The 7,208-nt window shown below is 57.8% G+C and overlaps 1 protein-coding gene across 5 annotated transcripts in view; it reads right to left on the bottom strand.

The window, feature by feature from the left end:
• tnrc6c2 (trinucleotide repeat containing adaptor 6C2) overlaps positions 1 to 7,208 on the bottom strand; it is an 80,087-nt gene that overhangs the window by 52,327 nt on the left and 20,552 nt on the right. The window lies entirely within an intron of this gene.

The raw sequence follows: 7,208 nt of genomic DNA, 5'->3' as shown, positions 1-7,208 counted from the left end.
GGGGGGGGGGGGGGGCAGCGTCTGCGCTCGGGCCATCTGTCAGTGTGAGAGCGAGGGAGAGAGGGAGCAGGGCTGGGACCAGCAGCCAGCGAGGAGGAGATAAACACGGAGACGCTGTTTATCATCCTCTGCTCCGCACGTAGCGGGCTGTTGCTATGGTGACGCCCGTTGCCTGATGCACCTCTGTTTACAACCCCCCCCCACCCCCCACCACCCAACCCCAACCCCAGCACCACCACCCCCACCCAACCCAGCACATACGCCCTTTCCCCTGGGGCAGGCTTCTGTCTTCCAATAAAACAAAGTACCGCATGACCAGCCCTTATTATGCATTCTAATTAAGTGGGCAGTGATTCACGGTGTTCATGCTCCGCGCGCTGACTGGGTGTTTTACTGCTGCTGCAGCGTCCCGGCTCCCGCCCAGGGCCCCGAGCACGGCGGCTCCCGCCCAGGGCCCCGAGCACGGCGGCTCCCGCCCAGGGCCCCGAGCACGGCGGCTCCCGCCCAGGGCCCCGAGCACGGCGGCTCCCGCCAGGCCCCGAGCACGGCGGCTCCCGCCCAGGGCCCCGAGCACGGCGGCTCCCGCCCAGGGCCCCGAGCACGGCGGCTCCCGCCCAGGGCCCCGAGCACGGCGGCTCCCGCCCAGGGCCCCGAGCACGGCGGCTCCCGCCCAGGGCCCCGAGCACGCGCCCGCAGCAGAGCCAACGTCAGGAGCCCCGTCAGGAGCCCCATCAGGGGGCCCATCAGGGGGCCCACAGCAGGGCCCCATCAGGAGCCCCGTCAGGGGGCCCACAGCAGCGCCCCGTCAGGAGCCCCATCAGGGGGCCCACAGCAGCGCCCCGTCAGGAGCCCCATCAGGAGCCCCATCAGGGGGCCCACAGCAGGGCCCCACATCAGGGGGCCCACAGCAGGGCCCCACATCAGGAGGCCCACAGCAGCGCCCCGTCAGGAGCCCCATCAGGAGCCCCATCAGGGGGCCCACAGCAGGGCCCCAACAGGAGCCCCATCAGGAGACCCATCAAGGGGCCCACAGCAGGGCCCCATCAGGAGACCCATCAGGGGGCCCACAGCAGGGCCCCATCAGGAGCCCCGTCAGGAGCCCCATCAGGGGGCCCACAGCAGGGCCCCATCAGGAGCCCCGTCAGGGGGCCCACAGCAGCGCCCCATCAGGAGCCCCGTCAGGAGGCCACAGCAGGCCCCATCAGGAGACCCGTCAGGGGCCCACAGCAGGCCCCATCAGAGACCATAGGGGCCCACAGCAGGGCCCCACCAGGAGCCCCATCAGGGGGCCCACAGCAGGGCCAACGTTAGGAGTCCCGTCAGGAGCCCTGTTACGAGCCCCCTGATTGGACGGCCGGTCACGCTGACAGCAGCGCCGCGCACTGGGCTCGGACCCAAACCAGAGGAACGCGGCAAGAGCAGAGGAACAGAGATCCATGGGACCCGAATTCAAAGGCACAAATGTGAATTAATCAAAGCTGGCTGACGGGCAGGAAGTGAGGCGGGGTCCTCGACAGGAAGCGCTGCTCGCACCCGAGCTGCCGTCCTCACCTGGTTTGGGTGTCGTGGGGACCTCCCCAGTTTGTGAGAGGTGATTAGAGTTTGCACACGAGGCTTTGCCCAAATAAAAAAACCTGCAATGGAACGGAGGCGACCGGAATCCCCAATTCCACACGCAGAGGGGCAGCTTTAGGGCATCAGAGAGCCAGGCCCAATTCCACATGCAGAGGGGCACCTTTAGGGCATCAGAGAGCCAGGCCCAATTCCACATGTAGTGGGGCAGCTTTAGGGCATTAGAGGCCAGGCCCAATTCCACACGCAGAGGGGCAGCTTTAGGGCATCAGAGAGCCAGGCCCAAATTCCACACGCAGAGGCGCAGCTTTAGGGCATCAGACAGCCAGGCCCAATCCCACACGCAGAGGGGCAGCTTTAGGGCATCAGAGAGCCAGGCCCAATTCCACATGCAGAGGGGCAGCTTTAGGGCTTCAGAGAGCCAGGCCCAATCTCACACGCAGAGGGGCAGCTTTAGGGCTTCAGAGAGCCAGGCCCAATCTCACATGCAGAGGGGCAGCTTTAGGGCATCAGAGAGCCAGGCCCAATCTCACATGCAGAGGGGCAGCTTTAGGGCATCAGAGAGCCAGGCCCAAATTCCACATGCAGAGGGGCAGCTTTTGGTCATCAGAGAGCCTGGCCCAATTCCACACGCAGAGGGGCAGCTTTAGGGCATCAGAGAGCCAGGCCCAATCTCACATGCAGAGGGGGCAGCTTTAGGGCATCAGAGAGCCAGGCCCAATTCCACGCAGAGGGGCAGCTTTAGGGCATAGAGGCCAGGCCCAATCTCACACGCAGAGGGGCAGCTTTAGGGCTCAGAGAGCCAGGCCCAATTCCACACAGAGGGGCAGCTTTAGGGCATCAGAGAGCCGGCCCAATCTCACAGCAGAGGGGCAGCTCATGGCCAGCCCAATCCACATGCAGAGGGGCAGCTTTAGGGCATAGAGGCCAGGCCCAATCTCACACGCAGAGGGGCAGCTTTAGGGCATCAGAGAGCCAGGCCCAATCTCACACTGCAGAGGGGCAGCTTTAGGGCAGCATCAGCAGGCCCAATCCACGCAGAGGCAGCAGGCATCAAGACCCAATCCACGCAGAGGGGCAGCTTTAGGGCATTAGAGGCCAGGCCCAATTCCACATGCAGAGGGGCAGCTTTAGGGCATCAGAGAGCCAGGCCCAATCTCACATGCAGAGGGGCAGCTTTAGGGCTTCAGAGAGCCAGGCCCAAATTCCACACGCAGAGGGGCAGCTTTAGGGCATCAGAGAGCCAGGCCCAATCTCACAGAGCGAAGCTGAAAGGCGTGCCCTACAGGCAGATTATGGAGATTAATTAGCAGCGCGTAATTAAACGCCACGCCGCGCTCGGAGCCAACGACTCTCAGAGGCCCTCTTCAGCCGGCGCGTCAGCGCCTGCCGCCCGACCGACACGTTAAAAAAGGAAAGAGGCGCGAAACAATCATTCACTCACTCTCAGACAAATAAAACGGGGACCCGTTAGAGCCATGTTTTACGACCCCGGAACGAGAAAATGTATAATTCGTAAAAAAAAAAAAAATGCTTGAAGCCTCAGGAGAAATATTTTCCAAAGCAAATGTTGAACGATATCACAAATGAGAAAATAAACAAATCGAGATGCCACTCTGCACTCGCTGACATCTTGCCAAATTAAAAAAATATAATTTCCTCACATTAAGATAAACGGTCGCAAAAAAGAACACAAAAAAAACCAAAATATTTTTGAGAAATTTACTGTACTGAAAAAAAGCACACTTCTATGGCAGCCAACTGCACACAGTGCACAACGTAGCTTCCATTTCAGTCTAACAATCAGACAATCAGACTGTGCTCCATATTACATTACATTACATTATAGGCATTTAGCAGACGCTCTTATCAGAGGTAAAACTTTTTACAAGCATGTTGAAGTATCCATTAACAATCGGATATTGCACTGCGACACTGCAAGTTATATACCTTCTCAAGTAAACGTGCAGTCACAAACCAAACAGGTACTTCTGAAGACACCTAGCAGACCTTCCCGTGTCTACGAGCCATTTCTCTATACCACACTGTGCCCATCCCCAGCCGTATAGGGCACTGTTTGCCCATGCAAGGCACACTGAAGTTGTGTTACTCACCGTATTACAGCTAAGAGCATTACACCCTCGTTTAAATATGGAGAGGTGACCAACTGCAAGACGAATGTGAACATGTGCTGTGAACATGGCATTATAGCCCAGATCAAAACCGCACACAAACTTTCCATCATGGGTGGCTTCAAAAGATGATGGAGTCTTGGGTAAGACTCTTAAAACCATCTACATGTACGTCAGAGATGGTTTCTGTAGTTTCATAACTTATTCCATAACATCTGATGTGGCCTGATTACCCTACACTTTCTACAATGTGCTGTACTGCCCATGCAGTCCAGGGCCATTGGCTCTCTGCCTATGTGAGCATAGCATAGAAGGACAAAAAGAAACTGCAACACTGCCATTGCTGAACAAAAGTTTCTGCACAAAGATATATAGTATAGGCAGGGGGGGGGGGGTAGAGAGAGGGGTGTTGACAAGCAGTGCAGACCTCCACTGCCCCCCACCCCCCACCTGCTTGTGCTAGCCAGCCATCCCACACTCACCACAGTGGTGGCTGCCAACTGCTCTCCCTACTCCTCCCTCACACTGCACAGCTCCACATGAACGCTGCCGCTTCTACACGTGCACGCACACTTGCTTTCTTTACATACAGAGTTTTCCTTAAAGTTTGAGTTATTGACCGGAGCGCCCTCCGGTTTTGGTTACTCTAACGCGCGCGTGAGGGGAACTACGAAAACAGTGATACATCAGAGCAGTGACCCCCCCTCCTGCCATCAGGGGAGCCACTGTGCTGACCCGGACCGAACCACAACATCAGGGGCTGATATCACTCCTACCAAATATTCACGTCAGAAAAAAGGCCTAAACGCCTCTCCTTCAGGACGCAAGGCCCTAGCCCACTTCAGCCATGCATGCAAGCCACATGCACTGCGCCCACAGCCCCCATTACACAGGTCCACCGCAAAGGCACCACCTCACTCTCTGCCCGCACGGAATCAATGACACAACGGGGGCGAGAGAGGCGCTCCTCAGGGCCAGAGAGGGGCGCTCTTCTCAGGTTTGGGATCTGCCACCCGTTCACCCGAGACCACTTCACACGCGCGGAGGACAAGAAAAAAAAAAAAAAAAGAAAACAACGCGTAATTAATGCCTCTAATAATAAACCTGCAAAACATAACGCGCCCTTTATACAACATTAATTTATAGCGTGTTTTATAAGTGTTGCAGGGAACCTACGAAAGTAAATTAGCTCCTAATTAGACTGCGATTCACGGAATGCGACACAAACTGTTGATGTAATTAACTGAATGTGAAATTGCAAATTAATCCGATATGAAGTGACGAGGTGCGCGGGGCTCGGAATAACGCAGTTATCCGCCGTGACGCTGTGTTTATACGCCGCGCCGCACGGACGTCCAACAGCATCCCCAGGGGGGTGGGGGGAGAGAGAGAAAGAGCGCTGTCAGGAGAAAGATGAAAGACTGACGTGTACCACATTTGCTCCTTGACCCCCCCTGGAACTGCCGAGACGGCAGAAATCGCCGGCGATAGCTATGATTACGAGCCGGCCGAGATGCAGCCGTAGCCCTGGCGTTATTTCAGCTGTTGTGCGGAACTCAGCGCCCGTATTCTGTGAGTTACATTCGCGACGTTCGAGCCGCCACCGTCAGCCTGGGAGGCCACTCCTCTTTTATTAAACGGCGCTGGAGCGCTCGTTCCTCCTGACGACTACAGGCGGCAAGCACCCGCTGGCCTCCGACGCTTAGAATGTTGTAGAGTTCTGAGCGCAGGATGGACGTCGCTAGCCTCGGTTGGGGCTGGGCTAGCGAGGAGCGGCTCAGCGGCTGTGAGAGCCAGCCCTCCCCCCCCGCTGCTCCAGGGCCCAGCCAGCAGGCTAGGCTGCGGGGAGGGGTCATGGTGCTGTGAGGCGCAGTGCAGCCGCGCTGGGACACCCCCCCCCGCTAATGGGGGCCAGAGAAGTTAATTCCACAGTCCCGCAGTTTACCTCATTTTCATACACGGCGGCGTCTGAGGCAGGATCAATTACTGCAAACAAATTGAAACGCTGAGAGGTACAGCAGCCGGGATGAAGAAAGGGGGTAGAACTGCGACGGGCGAGGTGGGGGGGGGAGGCCTGAGGGAGGTGTTGACGGGGGAGGCCTTGAGGGGAGGTGTTGACGGGGGGGTGGGGGGGATGCTTTTTTTTGACGCGCGCATTAACACTTTCCCCACAGACACAAGCGGAAACCTGACCCTAGCGCGTATTCAGACCCCGGAGACGGGCGTCGCCTTCGTCCGCGGCGGCGGCTCACCCAACGCATCGCCTCTCGGTTACTAAGCGGCTGGGAAGCGGAGATACGCGGTTCGGCTGATTGGTTATCCCCAAACCCGCTAACCCCGAGCGTGACCTCACTCATTTCACATCATCGCATTCAGCGTAACTGGCTGCAGGCCTCCTCTGACGCTTCTCTGGCTGATGGGAGCAGGTAGCATCAGCAGGCAGCAGCGCCCGGGGCGTAAAAAGCAAATGTATGAATATAAAATCTCACGGCTCAAAGTTCGGCCAGAAAGGCTGGGCTGTGTGATGTCGATCGGGACTGTGAACAAGCCGCTGTCGTAAAATACAGCAAAATACAGCAAAATACAAATCCAGCCCGACAGCCCTGGTTTTTCAGCATTTCTTAGTGTAAGTGTGGGCGTGTGTGTGTGAGTGCGTATGCGTGTGTGTGTGTGAGTGTGAGTGTGTGTGTGTGTGTGTGTGTGTGTGTGTGTGTGTGTGTGTGGTAGTGTGTGTGTGTGTTGTGTGTGTGTGTGGTGTGTTGTGTGTGTGTGTGTGTGTGTGTAGTGTGTGTGTGTGTGTGTGTGTGTGTGTGTGTGTGTGTTGTGTGTGTGTGCGTGTGTGTGGTGTGTGTGGTGTGTGTGTGTGTGTGTGTGTGTGAGTGTGTGTGTGTGTGTGTGTGTGTGTGTGTGTGTGTGTGTGTGAGTGTGTGCGTGTGTGTGTGTGGTGTGTGTGCGGTGTGTGTGTGTGTGTGTGCGGTGTGTGTGTGTGTGTGTGCGGTGTGTGTGTGTGTGTGTGTGTGAGGTGAGTGTGTGTGTGTGTGTCAGCGTCGTGAAATGGTGAGGTGTAGGTGTGGTGTGTGCGTGTTGTGGTGGAACGCTGAGGCTGAGAGCTGCTTGTTGCAGCCTCGAAATGCGAGGCCAGAGGAATGGCGCCTGAGCAGGAAATCCAGCGTGTTCAACTCTCGCTTTCACACGCCGCTCTGGGGAACACCGTACCCCCCCCCCCCCCCACCATACCCCCCCCCCCCCAAAGCCCTCGCGTCTCCGGCGGCTCGCCACACGCGATCCCTGCCTGAGCTGTGAACTCACTCACTCCCAGCATGCCCTGGTCCTCCGCTCCCTGCGAGGGGCCTCCAGGGGTGTCATCTTACCTCCCCCCTCCCCCTCCCCTCCTCCCCTCCCCCTCCCCCCCCCTCTCCCCCCCCCCCCCTCCCCACTCGGTGACCCTGCCGCTGCTGAACCCTTTCTCCCCTCAGAGCCGCTGAGACCCGCAGAACTGCGCCT

This window comes from Anguilla rostrata, chromosome 2 (genome assembly GCF_018555375.3).
Source record: "Anguilla rostrata isolate EN2019 chromosome 2, ASM1855537v3, whole genome shotgun sequence".
NCBI classification, from domain to species: domain Eukaryota; kingdom Metazoa; phylum Chordata; class Actinopteri; order Anguilliformes; family Anguillidae; genus Anguilla; species Anguilla rostrata.
The sequence above is the reverse complement of the archived record's forward strand: the minus strand, read 5'-3'. Positions and strand labels throughout refer to the sequence as shown.